Here is a 27,658-nt window from a genome sequence, read left to right as displayed (position 1 = left end):
CACCAGCTCTTTGTGTTGGCTTCTTTATACAGGTGATAGGTTTTATTTTTTTGGTTGGTTTGGGGGGGGGGTGTCCTCTTTTTTTGTGCCAGATTCCTCGTTTCTGTCCATCAAAGTCACGCCAATATAGGAATCCTGTTTGCACTTGTTAATCTCTCACAGAAACTCTACCCCAAGAGAGGCATTAGCTGGTATTTTATTCCAGACTCTTCCTGTTGTTGCAAGCCCATGATTCATCTCTAAACAAGTGTCACTGTCACCGGGTAGTTGGTCAGGGCTAAGCAATGACAGTGGGTCAAGTCCTAAACTCTTTGCTCAGTTTCCATTCCAGGTACTGTGAAAATTTTCCAATTCAGAGTTTAAAAAGGGAAATAAATCATGAAGAAAAATGGCATGTGTACATAAAGAAACACGGCGCAGTGGGGACTGGCTCACCCAGAGGATGTCTGCCCAAAATAACCTCCCAGAGAGAATAAACGCTAATCTTTGATCTGCAGTATGCCACAGTTTTCCCTTTAGTGTTCCCCATGCTCCACTATAGGCAACTGGTGCGTGGGATATGTGGTGTGGTTCTCTGGCTCTCTTTTCTGCGAGCCGTCAAAACTTCTGAGGTGATGAGAAGGATGCAGTAGTTCAGATCAGTGCGTAGCCATGCTCAGAAAGCCAGCCTGTGTCCAGTTGAAAGAGCTAGGAGCCAAAACAATTTACCCAGATGGTCTTAAGTGGTTACTGATCAATCACTCCAGCTGAAGATCATAGGTGTAAAATTAGAAGCACTGGCATTGTCAGAAGCTTGTGCAGGTAAGAATTCTTCATTTGTATGGAATCTTATCTGATAAAAATGAAGCAGGCCAGTTACTGATATTTTGCCTTCCATGTCTTCAAAGCATTCCAGCCAATTTACAGGCAAGGAGGTGTCTTTTTGCAGGCTCAGGGCCTCAAAGCTGAGGAACTCAATAAATAAGAAATGTGTATAACTGTAAATAGAGCACCTCTACTTAATCATTTCATTCCCTTCCACCTGCTTCCAAAGAATAAAGTTTCAGGCAAAAATCCCGCATGTCAAGTTTCATTTCTGTTCACATATTTCTAAGTGAATTGCTACTCCCCCCTGCCCCTCCCAACAGGAGTTCACAGAAGTGCAGCCAGACCTTATTATTCTGTTTATGATAGGATAGTCTATTCCAGGATGATGCAGTCCATAGTAAATCTATCTGCAGAATTAATTCTGGGCTTGAGAGAAAGAGATGCAAGTAAAAGCTGTAATGATTTACAGTTTGAAGACACAGCTGATCTGAACATAAACATTGAATCAGTTTCTTCTCTATGTCTTAGTTCCATTAGAATAATGACAGTAGGTGACATTTTTCACATTTTAATTGGTGTTTTGCTGATTTTATCAGAATTTCTGCTGATCAAAGCAAATTGGCTATTTATTTATTTTGCAGTGATGCTAACTAATCAGTGGAAGTTTAATGTACTGTAATGAATTTTAAATATCCTCCTAGTCATTACTAGTGTGTGAATCTAGACTCTCGTAACAGTTTAAATAATTAATTACTCGAGTAGCAGAAAAGGTAACATTTACTATAATAACATTTTCTTTGAAATATTTCAGTGCCTGTTTTATAGTTCCATCTCAAATTAGCAAAGGATCGTTCTGATCACTGCATCTTCCCCACATGCCTACAGCTCATTTGACCTAGTCCTGACTGCATTGTTTTAGACTGATGGTAAATACCTTAATTAGTTTATTTCAGTAGCTTGATGAATGATAATATATTATTTATACTTCAGTGTCTTTGCTTTAATTGCCTTCTTTTCTGTTATTTATCCATACAGATATATCAGACATTTTTGTTAAATATTAATCATGTGGTTTATGTCATAGTGCTGTTTCCTAGCAATCACGGCATGCCACAAATCGACATTACACATACAGAAACCAAGGAAAGTTTAAAAAGAAGTAACAGACTAGTTGAAATAGTTGGTTAACTCCATGATACAATTTTTCACATATCCTTATGTTAGGAAAGAATGTTAGCATGTATTTAAATGTTCAGGAATAGGGCATATGCCCTGAATTAGAATGTTGGCCTTTGAGGACATCATGACAAGGTGTAAAGAATTTAGCATCAGTTTGCCATTAATTCACATCTGTAATCAGGCTCCGAGACATGTTTTTTTTTTAGGCATTAGAGTTCATTCAGATTATCATGGTAACTGCATGGGAAGTGTAAGATTAATGCCTGGAATTTAATGTGTTTATATTTGTGGATGTTAGTTCAGGCAAGACAAACAAATAAAAACCCCCTCATTCTTTTCATTGTGCTAAGGGTGAGTCCAGTTCTGGACTCAGTTCCCAACAGACTGGTGTTTCTGAAGGGACTTGGTGTAATTGTAGCTTTGGTATTTACATATGTTCTTTATAATATGGTAATTTAGGGTTTTTTCGATGCACTTTCTCAGTGGAATATATAAAATTATATGAATGAATTCCCCTACAGATTATCCGGTGTTCCTTCTTGAAACTCAGGAGACGTGATGTTTTGTGCATGTACAAGGAGCACAGTGTGCAAACAGTCAGTAGGCTGCTCAGAAAAAGTATTTTAGGTACATTATTAAACACTCTTCAAAGCTATGTAAAGCTTCCATTTAAGCCACTAGGTCAGATCAGGTATAGATCCTGTGTATAGGGAACTGAAGGGTGTTATAATGTCTTTGTATCGATTTGAGTGTCCAAGTAAGAGATTTTAACCTTCATTGAGAGCACCTAAATGTGAAACTGTTGACTGATTTCAAAGGGCAAAGTGTAAATACTTTGTTTCTACTATTGAGAAGTATGTGCTTAATATGTGCCAGTTTGTATCTGACAGACAAGTATCTTTCCTGCAGTTGCTATATGGAAAAAGCCTGCTGGCTTCCATATAAAAAAAAAATAATGAATAGGCATAAGTGGAAGATGTTTTGATTATTTTTGTCTCCAGAACATGTTGAGCTTTACCTTTGCTACAACAGCAAAATGGATATGGTATTCCCAAAATAATACTAATAAAAAGCTTTCTCAGGGGCATAATACGAAAAGGCACTTAAAAAGTAAAAGGAAAAGAACTGATATATTCTGTTGTTATTTGTTGTTCTGTTGCTTCTTGTAGTGCATTTAACATGTGAAAAAGACAGAGCTCTGATTTGTGGAATGAGCCTGATTTTGTACCAAACATTTTCCATACTTATCAGTAGCTGTGCTGGAATCTGTCTGGTCTGTTGGGGTTTGATAGCTTGAGGAATTAATGAATATTCATTCCTTTTCCCTGGGTACAAAGTAAAATAACTAGTAATTAGTATAATATTTAATACTCCTGTTCAAAATAAATAAATCTTTTGTGAAAAAAATCTAATTATTATAATGTAGCAACTTCTGCGTGTGTAACTGAAATTGGATGTGCTGTTTTGAAAATGCTTTTAAGCCCTCATTTACATGTTTCCAGATCAGTTAATTATTCCCCTTGTATGCATAAAACAGAACTCTGGATTGTACTTGCATATATTATTCATTTTGCTATCTATCTTCTAAGTTTAGCTGATTCTAATATTTTAATTTTACATTGTTGTTATACCAGTGATATTTGTCTTCTAAAAAGTTATTCTTGTCTGCGCTTCACTTTACGCTCATTTTTAAATGAGATGGCTTACGTGGTAATATGTGTGAGTATTATAACTTGATTCTTGTATTTTGCTTATCCTACTAAATGAGTCATGTCTGGTGTTCCTGTGAAAGCATAGTGTCTCAGATGGGGACCTTGTCTTTGCCAGAGAAAAACATAACTAATAAAGGAAAAGCCTTGGAACTGATTATCAGAGTCAAGAGCTTGGGACTTGCTCTACTAGGGCCTGACCCTGGCTGAAACCTGCAGGAGGGTTTGTGGTCACTTTCAATGAGACCTTTCATGTTGATCTCAACATGAGTTGCTGAATTTAGAATTTACCTTTTACCCATTAGGTTGTCGTTGCCACAGGAACAGGCCATCCCAATGTGCTGGAAGAGGGACACAGGCAACTCAGGAGGGCTGCAGAGATGCTGCGAGGTGATACAGGAAGAAAATTGAGAAGGGCTGAGGCCCAACTAGAGTTTAATGTGACTACTACCCTAAAATATAATAAAAAAAGCTTCTGTAAATACATTAGCAACAAAAGAAGGACTAAGGAGAACCTCCACCCTTTATTGTATGCAGATAGTGACAAAGGCTGAGGTGCTTAATGCCTTCTTTGACTCAGTCTTTAAAGACCATTTGTTCTCCAGGTACCCAGACCGCTGAGCTAGATTTAAGGGATTAGGATTCCAGTAACCTTTGGATAAGTGGCAGGGCTTTGGCTATAGCTGACAGCCATGGAGTATGAGGAAGGGTGAGATATCCAGCAGTGCTCCTGTTGGATAAAAGTCCAAGGTTAAGGGTGCTGGAAAGGAGGACATGAAATACATGCAGGTGATTCAGAAAGAACTGAGTAATGCAAAGAGTAGTAAATACTAGGGAGGATTTATGGGGCAAAAACAAGTAAGTAGCTGGTTTAAGTGAGATTAAGATACCGCAGCATTTAACACACACAGAGGAAGGGTTAAAGGATGCTAACCTAACAGGAACTTGCACTAGACATGGAAGAAAGAGGTTTGTCACACCAGCTGACCTTTTCCTGTCTCACAAGACATTACTGTCTTTGCTAAGTTATTTGTGAGAATACAGAGGGAAAATTGGCAGACGTGTGATTAGCAAGGTGTAGGCTTTTGATCTATGTGGATATACTTACACACAGGGAGCTACATTAAAAGCCTGTGACCAGCTCCTGAATGCTGACTTCCCTTAGGTTTATGGTAGGTAGTGCTAGCTTTACACATGCATAAGTATTACAATAGTATTTATTTTTACAGGGTTCTGGACATTTTCAGGGCCCAGCATATCTGATGTTTGTGTGCTAGTAGCCTATTTTCCTTACTCAAACATGGCACAATTATTTAGTACATGCTTTTCAAAATTTACTTTGAAGAGCGGATGACTAATTTACCCAGGGGGCTGTTCAGTTTTTCAAACATTAATGAAATTGCTTTCACTTTTATGAAATGAATGAATAGAATTATTCCCATTATAGAGATTACTAGTTGAGGTACAGTGTTAAAAAGTAATCTCTAAGTCTGCATGCACAATTCAAGAAGCAAGGACCCTATTTTTTATCCTTTTTAGCATTAAATACCATGTTTGTGTTCAGGCACAACTGCTATTGATTTTGAGCACAAAGATTTCAACAAATAATATTTTGAGATCTCAAATAATGATTCTAGAAGTGAAGAATGTGCTATGAAAAAGGATCTTTTTCAAGTTTAATTTAACCTCACTTTGCTAAGGAAATCAGTGGTGGTTGAGGATAGAATCCAGTTCACCAAATCAAATTTTCATTCATTAATAATTGTTCATTTAATTTTCTCCAATGCCTGGTTTTGGGTTTGGTTTTTTTTTTTTTTGGTGTTTTCCAAATTGAGCAAGAAATTATGTTGCAACAACTTCTGTAGCTGGTCCAATGGACAAAACCACCCCCAAAGCACAACCCAGATGTTTTTTAAGGAAGAGGAATGCAGATCATATAGTGAATAAAAAGAAAAGCCATATGCATGGGAGGAGTTAAATAGGTTCTGAATGGGCAGTCTTTCTCCCAGTGCTAACCAGCCTCTGAAGGCTTGGGTTTGTAAGCCCAGAAAATTTCACCAGCACCATTTTCTGTATGTCGTGTCTTTCTGATATGTCATCTCTGATTTTTTCTACCTTTTCTCTAGTGGCATCCTAAGATAACAGAAAAATTATTTAAGCCTACTTCAGCCATGATCAATCTGTAACCTGCTTGTCATGTTTATATCCATCGTACAGGGCTACTAACTATGTGAACGCTGTAGCTGATGGCAGTAGTAAATTGTCTCTCTGTGGCAGGTGAGTGAGAGGCACTGTTGCAGTGTAAAGCAGAGGAGTGGTGATGTTTGAGGGCTCTTTGATTCCATGCAAGGGCTGTGAAATGGTGGGAACTCCAGTAGTTTCTTTTGCCTGCATCCTGTGAATTCTTGCCTCCTTCCTGACCTCTCTGACCTATTCCTGTCCCATCTCACCACCTCCTTAGCTCCTTTTGCCCCAGTTCCATTCTCTCTCTATCCTGTCGCAAGACTTCCTCCCACAAGATGAACTCCGCTCGTGCCAGTCAAGTGGGTCAGCTCAATGTTCACAGCATGATGCATTTGCTCTAGCTCTCCTGTGGAATTTTCTCTGATGTGACTCTACCTCTTTGTCTGCCGTGTGTTCATGGTCAACAAAATGCTTACCGAAGTTGGCATTGATAGATAGCACCTTTAGAAACACTCTGTATTGGCCACTCCTCTCGGAGCCATGGGTTTGGCTTTGCCAGATGCTGGCAGATCTTACTGTCTTTTGCTCTTGGCTCATTTTTTCAAGGCTGTCACATCAACTGTCATGACTTTGTTTTAAAATGAAATAGTAAACTGAAAAGAACAGGGAGCCGGCATGAAGGATGTGCCAGCCTGCTGTTTTTAATGTGCTGGCCCAGAGTCCTGCTGCACACAAGGAGCTAAAGAATTGCAGGAGGGTGGAGGGTGGAAGAGGGGCTTATTCATACAGTGAATTTGAGAAATCGTTTTCTTGTCTGTACTGAGATGACAGAAAGCCAGTTCTCTGTGTGGATGATTTTAAACTCTTTGTTTTGGTTGTATTGTACTGTATGTTTTGCTCCAGATGGTGTGAACTTTGATATCAGTAAATTCTAACTGAACTAAAGGTAATATGCTTTAGATATTCCTTGAAACTATGGATTTTTGGACCCTATTGTCAGAACAACCTGGTCTTTTATTCTTATGTAGGATTTGTAAGTAGGTGTTTCTTGGTAGTTTGTTTCTTTTTGTTTCACTTCAATCTTTCTTAATAATTCTCTTTAAAAATCTGCATTTAAGTGTATTAGTGTAGTAAGACTTTAAGAACTAACACAGGCCCTTGGGGAAGGAACTTGCCTTACCGGTTTTGTAAACCTTTGTGCGTTTTCATGGTGGTACAGAAAGAATTATTGATGGTAATACTATGAATTGTTTCCTAATAAATTTATATGGAAAGATTGTGCTGGAAGGGCTGAAGAGAAAGGAGCAACAGAGATAAACTGGCTTGGAAGGTGATGTTATAAAACCCTTCTACAAAGCACTTTATTGAGTGGAAAGTAAGAGAATTTACTGTTCTGCTTTTAGGTAGGATAGAGCTATAGTCAGGGACAAATAAATTGTGACTTTTTACATTTAAGTTCGTCCAGTTGTCCTTCAGCTCAACTCAGTCCCTGCCTGTCCTGTTTCAGATGTATAGTGGTAAATTAAGGTGGAGTAATTTGGTTGTGCTTGTGTTTGTTATCTGTCAGAAGTGAATAAACACTGCATTGCTGAAGTCAGAAGCAGGTGGACTCCTTTTATTCCACTTGTGCCATAGCAATGACTACAGCACCCAGTCATAGTGCCTCTCATGACAGCCAGCCACATGCCAGCAGTTCCCAGAAAATCAGAGACCCACATTTAAACCTTCTTCACCATCTGATGCCCTCCTTTTTGTCCCTCTTCTGACTGATATGAAATTGCAGTCAATGATTATATAAAAACATAAGTCTTTATTCTGATGAGATGTTTTGATAGGTAGTCTCTCATTTTAATAACATAGGCTTCTGTTTCCTAAAATATATTGCTGACATGAAAATATTTAAACATATTTTTATTAACTTTGATTTTCACAGAAGTATTCCATACCAAAAACCGGTCACTGTAGTTATGGTCTGATTTTATAACTGCTTTGCATTGTTTATGTTTATATGTTCATATCTGCTTCTAACAGAGGCATGCCAAGATTTAACAGTAAATTTCTGGGTTTAAAAAATGTTAGCAGAGAGAATTGCAGAGCATTCTGCATCTGAAGCCCATTGCAGTCCTGTAGATTTTTACCTCCTTTCCTTTGTAGACAAAAAAATAATAACAATAAAAAAAAAAAAAAAAACCAAAAAAAAACACCTAAAATACAGTATTTGGTATTAAGATTTTTTTTTTAAAGGTTCTCCATTCTCTCTGGCCTTTCAGGGGAAGAAAGCAGAAACTCTGCAATACAAAGTCTCAAGCATTCTTTGGGCTTCCAGTATTCCAGAAAGATTCTATAGAAGTGGGAGGTGTTTGCCATTTGCATTACATGTCAAGAGACTGTGTATTGTACTGCTCTTGCTCATGATATGTTTTCCAGTACTTTGTTCCCTAATGAGTCCAAGGGGGCTTTAGGTATCTATTCCTTTTGTTCGGAGTAGCCAGTTCTTTGAAAAATCAGGTTCAGGTGAGGGCCCTTCCATATCCATAAAATTTTAGTGGCACTAAACCCACTTTCTGGGTACCCTTAGGGCTGCATATTAAATGAAACTGAAATTCATGTCCCACCGGAATATGGAAAATATTAGGTTATCTGTGAATGTTTTAAAATCAGTGAAGCCATATTATTTCTGACTTCTGCTTTTACACACTCAAACCTTTCACACCAGGGAATTGCCAGTACTCTCTGAGTTTGATCCATAAAAAAGTTCAGGAATGTAGAGATCAAAAGCCTCTGGGAATCATTTTGCTGCTGGGCATGACTGCAAACCTTTTCCTTCTCCTTACAAACACCCACTAGTCAGGTACCTGAGATGTACTCTTATTGATCTGCAGATATACCACCAGGCTAGCCACTTGTGGTACAAAATGTGTCAGAATTTGCACATCAATTACAGCATTACTTCAAAAATCATACTTCTCTATGAAAATAAAACAGAAAATCACATGCCATTTAAACACCTCAGCAGTAATTCTGTTGCTTCAGGCACCTGAGCTCTACTAACTGTTGGCATTTTCATTCCAAACCTATTTTTTGAGAAATTTAAAAGAGCACTGTCAGTTCACACCATTTTGAAGGGATCTTAGCATATGTGAATGGGGCAGAAAGCTGGCACTTAGGCCAGTCAGCTGAGCATTGCTTGCTCTGGGCTCGCACTGGTCATCCTGCTTCTCTTTTCTGTTCTGTTACACAAGATACTCAGCTGCATACATAAAATTGTTTTATAAACTTTGGCAGAAACGTATCCCACGAAATGCCCAAAGCCAAATCAAATATGAAGATACTATTTTTTTCTTGTGGTTTGGAGAGATATTATTGATTTTTTTAATTGATTTAGTTTTTTAATTAGTTTTTATTTTTTTGGTTCTGTTGAATAAAATTCTCAGGCTGAACTCACCCCACTTTGCTTCCTGAGACTTTCTATTTGAAACATCATCTTCCTTTAATGTAAAGATGCCTATAAAATTTATTTTGTGTGGCATGCAAAATTTCGCTTGGAAGATAGTTTAAATTCTTAGTTCCAGTTTTAACAGTGACAGTCCTTTGCCTAGCCATTGTTGGCACAATGTAATGAAGAAGTGTCTCATGACTTGCTGCAGGGTTGCATGTTCATACAGCTGGCTCTGAGGACTGGCTGTGTGTTCAGAGAGAGCTCCAGTATACAGATCCCATTCTGGTGGAGGATGAGTTTGCTATGGAAATGATGCCATTACACTGCTTGCTGGAAGGGGGGATGTGTTCTACTTTGCCATGTGCCCCTGATTAAACCGCATTGGCTAATTAAACTATGAATGAAATGCCACATTGACAGGCCCATATTGCATGACATGCTAGGAAGATCACAGAGTAACTGTGGATTGGTTGTGTTCCATTACCGGCTTGATGAGAATAATGGGTTCCCGTTGTGCCATTTTCTGCTTTTGTTATTGTCTGCACTCTGAAACTGAATTATCAGGCCCCAGTGTGCTTGTACTAATTTGATCTTCTCAACAACTTTTTTCAGTCTTTCGGTTGCTTGGTTGACCTTGTTTTTATGTTGGTGGGGTTATTGATGGGAGTAGCCAATGAAATGGGTAGTGAACATGGGAAGCATTTTCAGTATGAGTTATTAAACTCCTGCCAGAGCCTGCATTTATTATAATTATCACAAAACTGTTATGTGGCCTCATAAACTTGTGTGGTGATTTATAAACTTAGGCTTAAATTTTGCCAATGCATATGTGCGAATATTTTTGTCTGAAGGAAGTTATACCTGAGGTTGCTATAGGTAGGGTGGGCTCCTCACACCAAGATACTCAAAGTATTTATTTAGACTGGCATTGTGGCACTGAAGGTGAAACCCAAACTACTTTGCTCACATTCCTGAAGTCTCAATAAGTTTACTTGTGATGGTCTAATCCTGCAGGGTTCTGAATCCTGAACAAGAGTCATCTGATTGCACAGTGGATTCTAAAGCAAGAAATACAAAACTGGGCCTACAAAAAGCTTCTTTGATGTTTTCTTAGCGTGTTAGCTGGGAGTGATAGGAACAGAATGTCTGTAGCTTACAGCAGCAGATGGCTGGGTGCTCCATGCTTTTGCATTGTTTAGCATTCTTGCAGCTCTTCCAGCTTCTGAAGTTCAGCTAGAACAGGTCCTAGTAGGCTAGTTTGATTAGATTTTGGTTAAATTTGATTTGCAGTTACAGTTTTATTTTTTCATTAAATCAGATCACTTAAATCCTTGAGTTTGCAGATCTGATTGCAGGACCTGTGCTGGAGGCAGAGGCTGAGTGACTGTGATTATCTGATGTTCAAGCTGCCTGTGTCCAGCTGAAAGTCTAATGTAGGGGGGAAACTGGGTTAAAAGGGAGTGAGCACCTCATTAGTTGCTCTCCTCCCTCCTTGAAACTCCTGGTTCTGGCAGCTGTAGTAATCCCAGCTTCTGATTGCATTACTTAGCACTGCTTGTCAGCACATTAACAATTCAATAGGCTTCAGTGGAAATAATATTTGAAGAACCAGTTTAGAGCCTCTATCTTGTCTGCACCCAGCACCAGCAAGTGTCTGAGGAAAGACGGTGTTTTAATCGTTCCCAGACCTGGGTTAAATATCAAGTATACAGACATCAAAGTGAGAATCAAATACTGCATCAAGGTATAAATAGGTAAGATACTTTCCAATAGAGTAAACTCAGAGCAGTATAAAAGGAGACCATTTTAGGTTATGACTTTGAACAATCTGACCTGAACTAATTTTACTTTTCTCACAAGGGACTTTGAACTTCAGGGATAAGCATGAGATGATATCTGTGTTTCTGGATAAGGGTAAATGTGAATTCATTGTTAATAATATACTTGGTTTTACAGGTAAGTACAGCTTTAGGAGCGCAGTAAGTTGCCTAGAACAGTTTTGACTACACTGTGCCAAGATAATTCGTGTCTTCTGAAAAGGGTAGCCTTTTGAAATTCAAGTTATTTTCAAACTGTCTTGGAAAGATGGTATGTATTTATAAGAGGCTCTGCTTAAATCATACAAAGGGAATTTTCAGGAAAATAGCTCCATAAATCTTAGGAAATGCAAAACTAACAGACATATGAAGGATTTGTATTTAGAAAAGAATCTCCCAGTGGGTTGCTCTCAGCAGAAAATGAAAAGGTCTTCTTTGCATTCAGTTGAACTATTAGTGCATTTTTTTGCTGATACAAGCAGTTGTACAGGTGCGGCCACTGTCACAGTCCTAGATTTCAGTGCTGCAAATTAGCAAGGTTTTAACTTTGCTCCAAATATCATGCTAGCTCATTTTCATTATGAAAAAGGTGGGGGGAGGAGAGTGGGACAAAGCACCTATTGGCAAAGCACATTGTAATTGTTTAAGCAGGCCCCACAAGTCATGCATTTCAATTATTTGTTCAAAGCTGCCTGCAATTAAGAGTTGCAAACAAGGTTTTTGAATGCAAAGTCAGACAATTAAAATGTTTCATGTGTGCCTTAGAGAGAGAAGTTCTGAATTAGCACTTTGAATACACAAGACCTCTTGTTTTCTAATCTCCTTTCCCTTTTACTCTCTGAAAGAGAAAGGAGATGTATATTTTTCCCAGAATTTTTCTTTGCTTTAAGCCGGGCTGATCCTAGAGAAGATTGAATCGTCCTGCTCTTTGACTTGTACATTTGAATGTCTTCTGCTCCTTGAGAGATCATCCTTGTTGCTTCATAATGGTCCAGGTGCAACACAACTTTGCCCACGTCTGGCTTGTTCTCAAAGGGGGGTCGTAAATCACTTTAAGCATCTCTCCTCCTCTTGCGCACCGCCCTCAGCACCCCCAGTCTTCTTCCTTCCCCTTTGAAGAGGCAGAACTGTTTTAGCTCATGATTTCTGGCACTCAGGCACTTTGAGTACAAACCCCTGTGCTCGGTAAGCTAACAGACAAGATGTGGGAAGCAGGGATGCATTGGCCTGTTAATGGGAGTTCTGTGGCTGCTGGTATTCTGTCTAGTGGTGGTGACGAGATCACGGCTGCTCCCAGGGGAAGGCTGAACCATGAAAAACAGACCTAACTTCCCGTCTCGTTTGAGGAGAACAGTGCTGCTCAGGGTTTTCTCCTTGCTAATGTGTTTGAATGCTGGCTGTTTGCATCTAGAACTTGCATTCTGGGAGTTCATAAGGCTTTTTGGTTTTTACTTTATGTTCTCAGAGGTCCAGCACTTGAAAGCATTTGACAGACTTTCCCCCTTTCCCTTCTCTGGTGGTCCCTGTCATAGAATCATTTTTAACAGTAATCTTTTTGATGCAAAGCAGTGTGGAAACTGCTGCATAGTATTAGATGCATTTTGGTTTGTGTAGTTTACCTACAGGTGAGAGCCTGTATCAGTTTGAAAAAACCAACTGTATACTGACCTGCAAAAGAAAGCATCAGGTTAACTAATGACTCTGTAAGGAAAGCAAAGACTGCACAGCTCGTAATATGACACACAAATTCGGTTGTCATTGAACTTTCCTGGGATTTGTTGGCTTGTTTACAGCTTTCATCTCTTAGAAAAGGATCATACCACATATACTACTAAAAGCAAAATGTTTCACTAGTTAATGAAATAAATTTTGTGTGAAACCATTGATATTCCGGGGCCTTTGATCTCGCTGAGTAGACTAAGCTGCAGTCTATGGAATTTCTGTCGAAATGCAGCATGGTACGAGGATGAGAGGCTGAGCTGGCTTGTTTGGAGTCTTTCTCTTCATGGGGATGAGCGTTCCTGGGGAGTTTCTAAGAACAAGGATTGGTGAGCTGCAGCATGAGGAAGTGAACTGTGTGCGTCCCTGGAGATGTCCTGCTGCTGCTGGATCCCGTGCGCAGAGCCATCTGGCTGCGTGTTAGCCCCAGAGCCGGGCTGGCCAGAGCGCCTTCTAGCGGCAGTGCGGGTGTGACAGGAGATGGAGAGGTGATCCCTCATCTCTCGGTTGTGAGGGTTCTTGCTAATTGCTTTAAAGCAGCTGAGGTTGGCCTGTGGTGTGGACAAGTAGAGTCCAGCCTGTCCTGGCAATTTTGAGTTCCTACAAGCTGTCAGTTAATGACTAATACATTACATATAAGCCTTTACTGTGTGTTGTTTCTCTTAGGGTTTTACTCATTTAAGCTTTACTCAAGCAAAATTTTGGCTGGTAGGAAAGATTTACCTCAGTGAAATATAGGAATGGTATGTCACTAGTATCTAAATACTAGGTAGGAAGGACTGATGTCTACTAATGGGGAGGGGGAGGGTGTTGGGTTTTTTTTGGGGAGGTTCCCAAAAAATATTGTGGCAGTGTATTTGGAGTGCCTGGTTTGCTTATCAGTGTTCTATGTGTGTGTCAGCTCGGAGATGTGTGTTTGCAAAGGGAAGTATCTTGCATTTGCTGGTATGAAATATCTTTAGTTTATTTGCATAAATAGAAAGTTCTCATATCTTTAAAATAGAACCTACATACAAATACAAGCTTTTACACCAAAGCACCTTAGAGATGAAAAGGGATTCCTCTCCTCCCGTGCTGGGAGACTTGATATGCAAGGAGCGTGTGTGTAAAACCTTCTAGAAAGCATTCAGTGGTGTTAGGCTGAGAGCAAGCTTTCTCCTGTCTGCGTATGAGTGCACCTTTGCTCAGCTCCACCACTGGCAATTAGTATCCTGCACCAAGAGTTTCATTTTGAAGTGCAAGCCCAGTAAAAATCAGTTACATTTCTATTGTAAGCTTGGACCACTGTCAAATGACAAGCAATAAATTGACGGAATGTGTGATTTTTATGTCCCTTCTCAATTTTCAGGGCTCATTCATTTTATTAGTGTTAATATTGCTGCTTCCTTTGCTCTGAAGACTTGAGTGTTAAAACACTGACAATATTTGGTTTAGCATTTGATGGCTGATAATGAAGGCTTTTGTCCTCTTCTGCACTGGACATAGTGTTTGTGAGTGAGTCAGTAGGATACAGAAATGTCTGTTCCATAGTTTAGTATTAAGCTGAGACAAATTACATATTTAAATTAAGGGCTAAAATAGATTTTAAAGAAGTCCAAGCTGCAGTACCAGCTGGGCCAAAACTCATTCTGCAAGAATTTAACAAAGTAATGATAAATATTAGAGGAGGCAATTCTATTGTTTTGACCAGCTTTAATATTTAGTACTGGTATCAATGTTAAAAATGTAAATGGAAATAGCAATAAGCATTTTCAGGAGGATGTAAAATATAAAAGGTAAAGCTGACAGGACAGAACTGAGTTGAGGGCATTCACTAAGACCTGTGCTGGTGTGCAAGTGTGTATTTCATACATCTGTATGTCTGATCTGTATGTCTGATTCCTTTTGTGCTAGAAATAGTTATCTGATAGACTAATTTCTCTGACACTACAGTCTGTGTTCTGCATTGCTGAAGTCATAGTACGTAACAAGGTAGGCTGTCACTCAGCAGTCGCAAAGATCATTCTGCTGTGTGGGGTTAAATAAAAAGCAGTTCCTAGATTAATCAGTCAGCGATGCTTGCTATTATTCGAAGATTAAGGGACCAAGGCACTACGTGTTGCTTAGACTGGCTATTGAACAAGTATTAGGACTTCTTGGATCCTGCTGGAAACAGCAGCAATTTCTTCCTGAAAGGTGTGCATTTTAAGGATAGGTAGAAGTCATGGAGGGAACCTGTGAGTGAGTTCTGAAAGCAAGCAGTTGCAGGCACAGCTTGCTGGTGGTGAGCTGTGGCTAAAATACCAGGTCCTGCCAACCTGCAGCATGTGCACATCTTTCAGATAATCTTTCTGTTCAAGAACAATACCAAACATTAAGCATTGTGCTTGTGCAGTGAACTTTGACCCCTTAAAGTCAGCATCTTATCTTGGATAACCTTGTTACTGTGGCAAGCAGGAGTTCCCAAGAGCTGGCAAGGTGTATCTCCATGAAATCCAGTATCTTTTCTGGTAGGGTAGGGTGTACTATCTCTTAAACACAGACAACCCTTACTAGAATTTGAAGCAAAAGTGGTAGTACTTCAGCATGTTTGAAGTGGCTGCAGAAATAAAGAGAATCAGCAAAAGATCTAAATATACACGTCAAGTTCTTAGCAAAACTTTCATTGGCTTCAAAGTTACTTGGACCCTTGTCTCTACTGTGCTTCTGGTGCCAGGAAAAAAGTTTGTCCATGAAATAAGACAGTGCAAGCCCCTTGACTAATCAGGCCAAAGAATTGTCTGGAGGACACCAGCTTATTTTGCCACTGAGGTCTTAATAACTTCAACTAAAAATACGAAGTTATAGCATGGACAGTAATAGGGTTAATGGCTGGTTTCCAGACTGCAGGGCTTAGAAAATGCTGCTTGTACTGAGCCTGTCATCCAGCCTTCCAGTCAGCTTTCATTAATAATCTTATGACATATAATATTTTTGCCAGGCATTTTTGTCTGCGAGGGATACAAATCTAGTGGCTTCAGTTTCTCTCAGTGCAGAGAACTGAAGCAAGCACATCTCCCCCAGCGTCATCCCGTAGAGGTCTGAATTTCAATCAGAAGATAGTTCTGCATGAATCTGGAATGAAAAACATGATTAGTAGATTAATGGCCCTCAGCAGGAGAGTATCTGCTGTTATCTGCCTGGGTTAGAGTAGCTTATATTGTGTGGGTTGGCATTATTCAGTTGAATCCCTCCCCTTCCACTGTACTTCATCTCCTATGCAGCCTGCACTGTCCAACTACTGCGCTGATTCCTTTTTCCTCTCCTGGAGAGCACCATCACTGCTGGATAACTGGACAAGATAAAGGCATTCAGTTTGTACCCTCACACCTCTTCATAGCAATGCCATGTTCACTTCCAATACAGTGATTGGAAGTCATGCTGGTCAGCACCGCTAATCACACTCAGCCCTTTAGATCTTCAGAACACTGTGCAAACATTAACTAATGAATCTCTTCAGAAGACACAGAGTTGAGAGTTGTAACTGCCAGCAAGGGGGTACTTCTAAGGCACTGCTCTCTGCCAGCAGCTACTGAGCTAGCCCACAATGTCTGGGTGGCTAATCAGGCATATTGGTGGATTCAGATCACTGGGGACAGCTGCCTGCTTTCCCTTCCACCTTTTTGTTGCCCCAGTAAAATGGGATTGAGTATTGCTTCCACATGTATAGGGCTGTGAATTTCCAGTGTGACAAGAATGGCTGTCTTAAAATTGGTAGGCTTTTGTTTGACAGGCAGCGAGTATAAATCTGGTGGGTTCTTTGCATGCAGCATTCCCACCCCAAGACTTTTGTTTCCCCACCTTCAAGGATGGGGTTCAGCCAACAGGGCACCAATGCACACACATATGCAACTTAGCTGGTGCAACAGGGAGAACAACACTGCAGTAGCTCCAAGAAGTTCTGCAGTTATGGACACACAGGTCAGGTAAAGCTGGCTGCTCTGCAGGGCTTCATTTTCTTTTTCTTCAGGCTGCAAAACAGTGACTTCTGTTGTTTCTTCTTGGTTTCTGCTTTACATGTCACTGTGTTCATAGGGAAGCCTGGGCTTCTAGGTAAGCGTTAATGGGCTGTTGAGAGCTTTCAAAGCTCTGCTGGCCTGTGAGTTTTTGCACTTGAGTGAGTAAGGCTTTCCTCACCTTGTAAAAGGGAAGTAGCACATTCAGTGGTGAACTTTGCAAATAACGGGGCCAAATGCCAGGGAGCAGCTGTACCTTTAGGTGCTTTTGTCCTGTTAGCAGACCTAGAGGAGAAAACCATGAAAGTCTCACTTATCTGTTTATCTAGCTTGCAGCAGTCTGATGCCTTCTGCCACCTTTACTGATAATGGTCCCTTTGAAGTTGAGTACAAGTGTGAATTTATGGTTTTGTAAAGGCTGGATTCCAGAACAGGTCATAAATTACCTTGTTAGACAAAGGCTTCTGGGGAAACAATATTGCCTTACAATCCCTCACTGTGTCATTATCCTGATGCATTTCTAGCATGGCAAATAATTGACCAGAATGATATGCTGGCTGGTTCTCCAGCCAAGCTTTGAAATTGTTTGTATAAACTCTTCTAGCAAGAAGAGCAAGTTATAGAGCTATAATAAATTCTCATCATCACTCTTAAAGTGAATCTTGAGTCCAGGTAACTGTTTATAATCTGAAGCCAGAGAAAATTAGGATCTTTATTTGTTTGAAATAACATTTAATTTGCTGCTGTTTCTTCTTAAAAAGGAAAATGTTTTGAAGTGCCAAATGCCTATCTCAGGCCTTCTCAGGATGTGAGATTAAACAGCAAAATTATGCAGGAGAATGAATGAATAGCTATTTTAGCTCTGCAGAAATGTGTCAAATCCTGCAAATTACCTGCTTTAGGGAGAGAAGAGGCTCATCTGCTCCACAGTAAGGCTCTAAGCCAGGCTCTAAGTAAGGCGTTGCACAGCAAGAGGTCTGTGTTCAAAACTAACGACTATCTTGTTTTACTTGTATACTCTTCTTTTACTGGACTCAAGCAAAAGGTGAGTTTGCATTTAGAGTGGAAAGCAGGTGGGGGTTTTGTCACAAGGAGGAATGTTTAAAATAGTTTATAGTATATATTTGGATGTCATACTGAAGTTGCTTTCCTTGACCTTTAGGTAGAGGGAGGCAAGAAACCAGAAGCATCGTCATGGTGCCCATGGTATTTGTAGTTCAGCTGCCTCACGCCCCTCTCAGCCTGTTAGGCAGCTTTTTCAGGAAGACCTCATCCCCTGTGATGGGGAGACATGAGCAATCCTGGGCAGGGGTGGGTAATGTGAACTCAATCTGGCCATACAGTAAGGAAGACTTCAGAAGTTGCCAGATACACAGTCAGTTTGGAAAGTCCCATTAAGTTGTACAATTGCGTTTTTTATCACCGTAAGAAAACACCAAACAACAAACTCAACCCCTCACTCTTGGCTTCTTCACTAAAGAATTCCAGAGCTGCAAACCAGACACAGAGACCTCTGTCCTTCTGAGCATCTGAATTTCATACTTCCTGTGTCACTGTTCCTCGTGGTCTGAGCTTCCCAGGACCATTGTGGTTCTCCATTAAGTTGCTTGCTACTTTTATTTAAATAGCATAGCATAGCACAAGGTGATTCCTTAAAGAAAAAATTATAATCCATTGTCTCCTAATTGCAGTATTTTTATTTTAGGTTGCATTTTTTTTTAGCTTGTATTCATCTATCTATATTTATTTGTAAATATTTATAATCATATATCTAAAGAAATGTATTCATTTATGTTCCTGTCTTAGGCCAAAACAGAATTTAGGACCATGTTGAGATCCAGGTGGGGCTGGGAGCTTGCTTTGTGTTCTGAAGTGCATGTTGCTCTCTCATTACCAAAGAGCTGAAGCGCTCTTGTAACGCAGGTTTGCTCTGTTCCCTCTTTTCCTGGAGTCCTGGCAGGATTCTCTTGTCGCCTATTACTAAACCAGTGACAAAAAAAAGGTTGTAAATTGCATTTAGTCCATCCATGGTAAAATACATGCTTAACTTTACTATTCCATTTTTCCTTCCCAGTCCTCTCTGCTTGCTTTTACACTGCAAGCTCACTTGAAATGGGACTGCCTAAGCTAGACTGAGGGTTGCTGGACTCTCTTTCTGGCTGTCATCTTTCTGCGCTGTCAGTAAAAAAGTAAAAAGAAACGGCTGAGCGTTTTCTGGACAAATTCTCACTAAGGATTGAGAAGGAACTGCAGTGTGAAAGAAAAAGCAAATAGGCAAATAATGGAATAATCACTGATACAGACATACTGGACATCTCTGTAAACAGCATGTGTATCTGTTCCAGTAAATTCCTGTTGAGCTGCTCTCACTCACTGGATAAATAGGTGGCTGTCCAGCATAAAAAGCTTTCGGGGTCTTTCTAAGCCAATGTGTTGGATTGTTCCTATGTGCCAACGTTTTGTGATGTCCCAGAATAAGACATGTCTTGACGTACAACGCACAGTAAGAAATTTGAAATAAGAGATTAGATCAGCTCCCTTTGACAGTTTGGTTTCTGTCCGGTCTGCGTGGATTTTGACAGATAATTAGCAGGGCAGATACATGACATTAGAGGAGCAAAGGTTCTTACAACCTGTGGACAGCTAGTTTGCTGGAAAAGGTAGAATACACTGTTAAAAGAGACTGCAGAAAGTCAGAAGTGTCAAAAGTTCTAGTACTCTGAAGAGAGATCATAGCAAAAGGTTGACTTGGCTCTAAGGCAGGACCTAACAAACAGTTATGCAGTTGTACAGTATATGGATGAAGTGCTAACCTTTTTATTTTATCTAAGGAAAGGAATACCATTCAGAAACAGTGTAGGAGACTGCTGTCATTAGAACAACTAGAGCAGGGGAACACAATTGAAATGCAAAGATACTTGTAAATCTCATGTTGAAGCATTTGTTTCCTTCAGCAAAGGCTCAAAAGAGTCTTAAATGGACCTGTGGAATCATTTGCTATTAGTTTTTCTCTTGAGTGCATTTTCTAAATTGCATTTTCTTATATGTCTGACATTGTCGTGGGTTTTTGATATATATATATATGTTCTATGGTACACAAAATACAGATCACAAATCAAGTATTTGATCTGTGCTATAATGTAATTCGCAGTTCTGAGTCAACAGGACTTCTGGCTTTAGAGTCTCTTTCCAGTGTGAGGTACAAAGGTGGGAACCATTGCTGAATAATAGCTGAAATCCAACTGCTGTGGTCATCTAGAGGAATCAGCAGAGTCACTTTTCAGCTCTGCATGGCTTTCAACATGATGCCTTCTTGTCATGTGAGAATGTTGTGGGTGTACATAGCTTTCTTCTTCATGTTTTCGAAGGCAGGCCTACATTCATGAAGGTTGTCCTGTTCATGTCATCAGTCACACAAATGTAGTAGGTCTTGATTTGTATTGTGTTAGGGGGAAAAATGGTGACTTCTGGAAATAACCTGGGTCTCCTCAGATGACCTGAAAAATAAAATGCAACTGTGCCAAATTGAGACTCTGATTTTGCAAATGGGTGTGATAATGTCATTTTTTTTATGTATGTATGTATTATTTTTGTGACTTACTTCCTCGCTACCTTTAAAGGGACAGTCTTGTTTACAGCAGATACAATGGAATCTCTTAATCATCAGTTTAAGGATGTTTTTATCTGCACTGTGATAGCCATTATTTAAGTTAAACAAATGGGTGGTTGATGCTTCTGCTCCATGTGCTGCAAGTCCACAGGGGTGATGCACAAGCACAGACAGGGCAATTACAAGAGGAAAAGGAAAGAATAAAACGGAGACTGTGTGTCAGGCAATGCAAGAGATTGTACAGGCTCCTTTAATTGGGAAGCAACATTGTTGATTAGGTAGAGCAGGGCAGAATCAGATCTCTGAGCTAATATTCTGCTCAATTAAGTTCAAATCCTGGACAGGCCTATCTAGGAAATGGCCCCAGTAACTGTGCTGTACCCTGGGGAGGGAGGCAGCCTTAACTGGTGCTCAGAAGGCACTTTAAAGTGTTCGTCAGGGGAGCTATGTAACCCTTCTATGTTTTGTTAGTGTCAATAAGTAGTTAAAGTTTCTACCCTAAAATTATTGTTCTTCAAATCTACTGTGTGCTAATGACAGGCTTAATATTTTCCTAAGTGCTGCTGCGTTGTTTGAGCTTGCATATCACTGCAGGGATGCAGAAGGTAAAACTGAGGTCAAGTCAAGTGTTATTACTGTTTGACAGTATTTTGCTAGAAAGTTAGGGAACTTCTAGTATGCCATCCAGGTTTTTGTATGATAAATGTTAGTAATAATGGAACTGAACAGCCAAAGCAGTATAACCTTGTCAATACATGCCAGAAACATATCGTTTGGTTTATTACAGATATAGGCTTTGATCTTTCTTATGTTTGAAGACTTGATTAGGCCCATCTCGTTAAAGACATAGCACATGAAAGCTGGGAATTGGTTCCTTTAATAGCAAAGCTCTTGAGAAAGAGCTCTTCAAATTAAAGAGTAGAAAACACTTCCTAAGGGCTGTGCAAACCTTCCCACACTCAGTAGGAAATGTGTTTGCAGATGTACCACAGGCCAAGGGGACGGTGTGTAGGCTGGATGCTGAGGCAGGCGAAGGACTTGGGCAGGTATAGTAGAGTAGAGCACTTAACAGCCACACTAAAAAATGTTCTTGTACACACTTGTCCCTCAAGTCTCTGTGAGTGTGTATGACTTGAATTAGAAACTTGTCAGTGCTGTGTCATGGTTATGTGGGTTGGAGAAGGAGCAATATAGTTCCAAGTGTTTCTCCTCTGTGAGTGTAAGCCACGTAGCAGGAACAGGGTTAGGGTTACAGTTAGAGTTAGGGAACAAGGATCCTCATGCCTGTGTCTAGGGCATGTGCAAGAGTCTGTTGGTCAATACTGAGCATCAGGCCACGTGAAGATGTGGTCTTATGCTGTTCCCGACTATTCCCTTTATGTAATATTAACTGCATTTTCTTTTTTGGTCCGGGCTTTTCCAGTGTTAGACAGAAATAAATTTATGCATAGAATAAGAAATAATGAGTAGCCTGAAAATGTCATTTCTGTATCAAAAAGGATGGCTTGATTGTCACACCTTTGCATTGTTTGCAAATTGACTGTTGCTAGGTTACCAGGTCATTCAGAAAACTACATTCGGAATAGAATGGAAGTTAATTACCAGCTATTCCTAAATCAGCCATTAAAGCCTCACCTCTACATTTCCTATATGATTTACATTCCATAAGTAGGAGTAGAAAGGAAAAAATATTTTATTTATGCTCCCCACCCTGCCAGTAAAGGGGCTCAAGGTAGTGGTCAACCTTGTCCAAAGCAGTTCTTGCAGTACTCTAGGATAAACATTTTCTAGCCAGCTGCTTGTAAAATGCAGTTTTAGAATGGCTTTTTGGAACTAGTCAAGAGCTTTCTTGCCCCATTTGTCCTCAGAGTCACGTTTCCTTTCAGTGGGTGCTGTGATGATGGCAGTCACCATAGAGCTAGATGAAATATCTGTCATGATAACTAATAACCTATTTTATTTTTGTGTTACTTCTAAATCTGTTACTAGTTATTTCTAAAAACTGACCTTCAACGTCACTGAAACGCTCAGGTCGGTTCACGCTTCGTTAAAGCAATCTTCCAACTCTGCATCCTGCCTGAGCCAGCTCAGGCATTGCTCTGCAATCCCCAGGTAGCTCAGAGACCGTTCAGCTTTAGGCACTGAGGGACTTCCTTAGAATAAAGTGGTAACACTTTGTTATATTATGCTGTATATTTTCTGTGTATTAATGTATGTCACAATGTATATTTATATATTTTGTTAGTGCAGTATGTGCTGTCCAGTATGTTAAACAGAGGAAAAGTTCTAATTGGAAGGCTTCAAATCTGATTACTGCAGTTAGGTTATATTCGTATTCCTATGTCAGTTAATCCTGCTCCTTCACTTCTTGGCTTCATGCAACCACAACTCCTGTAAAGATAAGAGCAAGCATTTAATCACCCTCACCCTCATGAGGATGCTCTAGACCCTGAGTTGTTAGTGGTTGATGGACACGTTACTAGTAGTTATTTTTGGTTTGTTCACATGCAGTTCTGAAAGAAAACCCAATATTTTAGTTTGCAAATTTCATGAATATTTTTAATTCTTCTAGAATCCAATTGTGACAAAATTAAAATTGAAAGTCTCCATATAAAGGAAAGCCTCCGTACTAAAAATAAATCAACAAACAAAAACCCCAGAACACTACCAAACCCACACCTTTTATATTAAGAAAATATTGGATTTATACCCTGAATTTTATTTTAAACTATTTTTTCCTAGGCATTCCGTTTCCCAGGCTTGACATCACTTTATGAAATGCTATTTGGCTACTGAAATAATATTTTTTGCTAATAATTAAGAAAGCATAATCAGTGTTCAGTGAAAACTCTTGCCAAATTCTTCTAGCATGTGTTTTGATACTGTATTTTACACAGAAGACATTGAAATACATTGCTATCAGCATAGATTATCTATCTATGGACAGTTATCTATATTATGCTACAGATGTGAAGTTCAAAGGCTTAATAACTTCCATACATATCCTGGTGGAAGAGAGCAAGGGAAGCTGAATTCAGAAGAATATGAAATGGCACGTAGCTCCTGCACGTCACCCTTGTAAAATACACAGAGGTTGTAACACCTGTGTGTAGAACAGGTAACCCAGAAGAAGAAACAAACAATATTAAAATAATCTTATAATGTGTTCATTATGATATCATTCCATCTGTAGTCTTACATAACAGGCAGTATATGGCTGCCCAATAAAACCATCTGAAGTATCCACTACCAAAAAAAAAAAAAAGACATTTAGCATTTAACACTCATTGGGAGCTCGAGTTTTCTTGAAAGTGAAGAAAACCCTGTTAAAAATGTTGTGGTTATGAAAATCTAATGTAGAGCAATTTGTCCTTGGCTGAATATTCATTAACACTGAAGTACACATCCATGCAGTTAGTCCGCACCTTCCTTGGATCTCTGCGGGTTTTGTTAACACGTCCTTTATTTTGTGTGATGGGATTTGGGATGTTTGATTGCTTGTCAGATTCTTGCTTGATGATGTCAGCTCTTCATGGAAGTTTCTCAAATGCTGTAGTTTTAAGGTTCTTAAGATATTGCTCTTCTGTGGCCTTGGGGCAGGGGGCTAGTTTTCAGTGTACTTTCAGGATAGGTATTTGCAGCATTTGAACTTGCTAGCTGCACTGCTGGCTAGTTAGACAAGACCTCATTTGCTGTGGGCTTTGATTTGTAGTTTTGCATTGAAGTTAATTTGTTTACCAAGGACAACGATATGATGGAAAACCACTTTGTTGATTCTACTGAGTGGCCTTTTGCTATGGTAATTCTGTGGTTTGTGGGGAATTTCTATTTTCCTTTTCGTATCGGGAGGCAGGATGTAGTTAAATGGAAGGGAAAGAAGCAAGCTTCATGTAAACTGAGTGTTTGAATAAATGCTTGCCCACAGGAGCACAAATATTTCTTATTTTTCTAGTGTATTTTGTTTATATATATGAAAACCATGGGGTTTTCCTTTGTCATTAATTTTGCATCTCTTTTACAAATAATGATAATCTTCCTTTAAAACAAAAGTTGGTGACGATGAATTTTGAATACCACATTATTCCTTTTAATAAACAGAAATATGAAAGCTCTTGAAGTAAGGCATGGCAGCAACTGCCTAATTAAAATGGGGGGGGTTGCCCTCTTTCCTAAGCACCCTCCAGCCTAGGTAGGACTCAGATTCCAGAACCTGGCTGACTCTTCCTTTAGTAAAGGCATGCAAAGTATTAGGTATGTAATTCCATCAGTTTGGATTGCTAGCCTAGGGTTGTTTCAAAGCAGGTGCTAAGAATAGGTGCATCAGTTAAATGCTCTGTGATGAGGGTGATTTATGGTGGGAGGGTTAAGGAAAAAAGAAAATTATCTCAAGTCAGATGAACAAAGGGCGGCTTTAATTAAGCATGTATCAAACACCAGCCTTTACAGACTCTCCAGCCACTGACTTGTTTGCTGTCTTCTACTGATACTGCTCTGCGCTGGCTGGTTGTACTAAATCCACACAAAGGGACATATTCTGTGTTCCTAGCTAGGTTTTTATAACGATCAAGCTGGAATGACCTTTAAAAAGCCAGATAATATTTTATTTACCTTTTTTCTTCCATTTACTGCTAAATGTTAATGAAGGTAAGAGATTCAAATCCTTGCAAATAAAACATTTTAATTGACTTAAGTGTAACCATAACAGTAAATTGGCTACTTTATATGGAAAAGCTTTTCAGTATTGTTGAAACACACTTGTACAGTCCTTTCATCTGTCCATAGACTCAGAAATTAGTAGCAAATGTTTCCTTTGTTTCCAACGACAGGGTTTTTGGGAATGTTTTGAGGATGGATTTCCCCAAGACTGGTGGCTGTAACCTCATGTTCCCCAGAGACACCTCCCTCCAGCCCTGACTGCTTGGTGTTCAATATTAACCAGCTGCAGTCAGCCCTAGCAGCTGCTACAGTGCTTAAGATTTCTACTCCAGCTTTTCAAGCTACCTGTTGAGATATGTTAAGCCTAAATCTCACCTGTTGGCTAGCAATGTTGTCAGCAGCATTCTGAGTTTGGCCTGTTTTTCAGCTAGTCCAAACTTAATTGCACCAGTACTTTAAGGTAAAATGAGCATTTTATTGCTGAATACCTGTTAAATGGAAATAGAACACACACACACACACTCACACTCAGCCTCTCCCCCATTCTCTTCCTAGGAAATTTCCTCCATTCAACGAGGGTGCCAAAGTTCACGTCCCTCTGTGTGGGCTGGGGAAACGCTCCACAGAGCTGCAGGAAGCCTTTTGGTTTGTATGTTAACAGGATGGAGAGGGATGGGTGGAGGAGTTATAAGGTTTAATCTTGCCTGCTGAACCACAGCTCCATGACTGCAGTGGTGCTGAGAACCATCCTCCACTCTGTTAGCAGTCTGCAGCCTTGTCTGAGTTTGCTTAAAAGACAGAATGAAGAGGTGGTTGGGGGTGAGCCCTCGTGTGTGCAGCAGTGCAGGGGCAGAGTACCTGCAGCAGCAGCAGCAGCAGCAGCAGCAGTAGCAGCAGTGGGCCTTTCTGACAGACCTTTCCAAATGAACAAGCCCTGTGAGAGTCACAGCTTTTGCTCTTGGGGATCCTGAGGCTGTATCAGAGATGTTCTGTCTTAGAAAGAACAAGCTTTTTAGGATGAGCCTCTGGAAACTCTTTTACAAGAATGTTTCCCATTCTTTTCTCGTGTTCTGATGGGGGGGAGAGCAGTTCAGACTGCAGTTGCTGTTGCTGAGATTAACTTGGATAACAGTGCAGTTAAACAGAGCCTGTATGGATTGCTACTGACTGTGCACTGAAGTGGTCAAAGTAACAATATGCTGACTCGAGAAATGAAAGACCAAATAAATTTGTAACTTTAGACCCATTTATTTTTTAGACAAAAGCAAAACATCTACTGTTAAAGACAGAATCAAGAATCACAGAATTGTTTAGGCTGGAAAAGACCTTAAGATCATCAAATCCAACTGTTAACCCAGTGCTGCCAGTTCCACCACTAAACCATGTCCTTAAGTGCTGTATCGACACTTCTTTTAAGTACTACCAGGGGTGGTGACTCAACCACTGCCTTAACATGTGCATAACAACCCTTTCGGTGGAGAAATTTTCCCCAGTATTGAGTATAAACCTCCGCTGGTGCAGCTTTGAGGCTTGGGAAGTGGAGTCTTCTGAGCAGGTCACCATCAGCTTACCTGGAGCTCAGAAACTCTGGTAACCGTCTTCATCAACCTGAACCCAGACAGCATTTCATCATAAGATTCTCTCAATAAAATGCTTCATGCTCATGTAAAATTCTCTCAAATTATGAAGTATAATTCCATTTGAAGAAAATAAACCCTCTATAAATTAGTAAAAATCAGCTTTTTGAAAGCTTAGAAGTTTACAAGCTTAGCAAGGCCTGATACATATGACTCAGTTATGGTTAATCCACTCAAAATCACTTTTGTCACCAAAGATCCTCATGTTCCTCACATATTGTCAGGAGCGGCCCGGGGAACACAGAGCTTACTAACGCCTTGTAAGAAAGCATTTTGCAGGTTGGGGAAATGTATTCTGTAGAAAACAGCACTAGTGATCCAGCGAGCAAGGTACTTGGTCAAAGCTTTGTGGTCTTTTAGGATCTTTTGAGCGTGACAGCAAGCTGAACTCTCATCACAAGTGACTTAGCAAAGCTAGGAGGGCTGGAAGTTTGCTGTGTGCAGCTATTGGAAAATGAAATTTGGCAAAAGATTGGATTTCTCAGGATTTGTTCTGTAAATCAAACCAAAATCAGATTGAACTCTTAGAACGAAGGCAGATATATTTTGCATTTGAATATAAAACCTATCAAGTGGGTGGTGGGGAGAGAATGGGTAAATAAATACAAAACCTCTTAAGGGTTTCTTCCTGGGCTGGTTTCAAGAATGTCCCACAAAACAGGTTTTCATGGTTGTGTGGGGCAATGTGATGCCATTCAACTTTCTTTCCTTTCTTTAGAAATTCTGAAGAAGCTGTTGAAAACAGCTTCTGGGCTTTTACTAAAATAGTTTCCAGAGATGAGGAAAATGAGAGAATGCATATACAATCTTAGACAAATGATCTGCTCATATATTGAAGCCTGGATTGTAAAATGACTGCTGTGCCTTCCAGTGAATGAATATTCAGTGCTTCCCTGCTGAGTTGGCTTTTCCTATTTGAACCAGCTA

General features: G+C 39.8%; 1 long non-coding RNA gene across 1 annotated transcript in view; it reads left to right on the top strand.

Moving 5' to 3' along the window:
- The window catches only part of LOC136018929 (uncharacterized), an 80,044-nt gene extending 53,243 nt beyond the window's left edge, over positions 1 to 26,801 (top strand). Inside the window, exon 3 of the long non-coding RNA XR_010614661.1 lies at positions 25,650 to 26,801. This is a non-coding gene — a long non-coding RNA (uncharacterized LOC136018929). The remainder of the gene's footprint in view (positions 1 to 25,649) is intronic.
- Positions 26,802 to 27,658: the final 857 nt, after the last annotated feature.

Source organism: Lathamus discolor, chromosome 8 (genome assembly GCF_037157495.1).
Source record: "Lathamus discolor isolate bLatDis1 chromosome 8, bLatDis1.hap1, whole genome shotgun sequence".
In the NCBI taxonomy this organism is placed as follows: Eukaryota; Metazoa; Chordata; class Aves; order Psittaciformes; family Psittacidae; genus Lathamus; species Lathamus discolor.
This window is presented reverse-complemented; position numbering and strand designations above follow the sequence as displayed.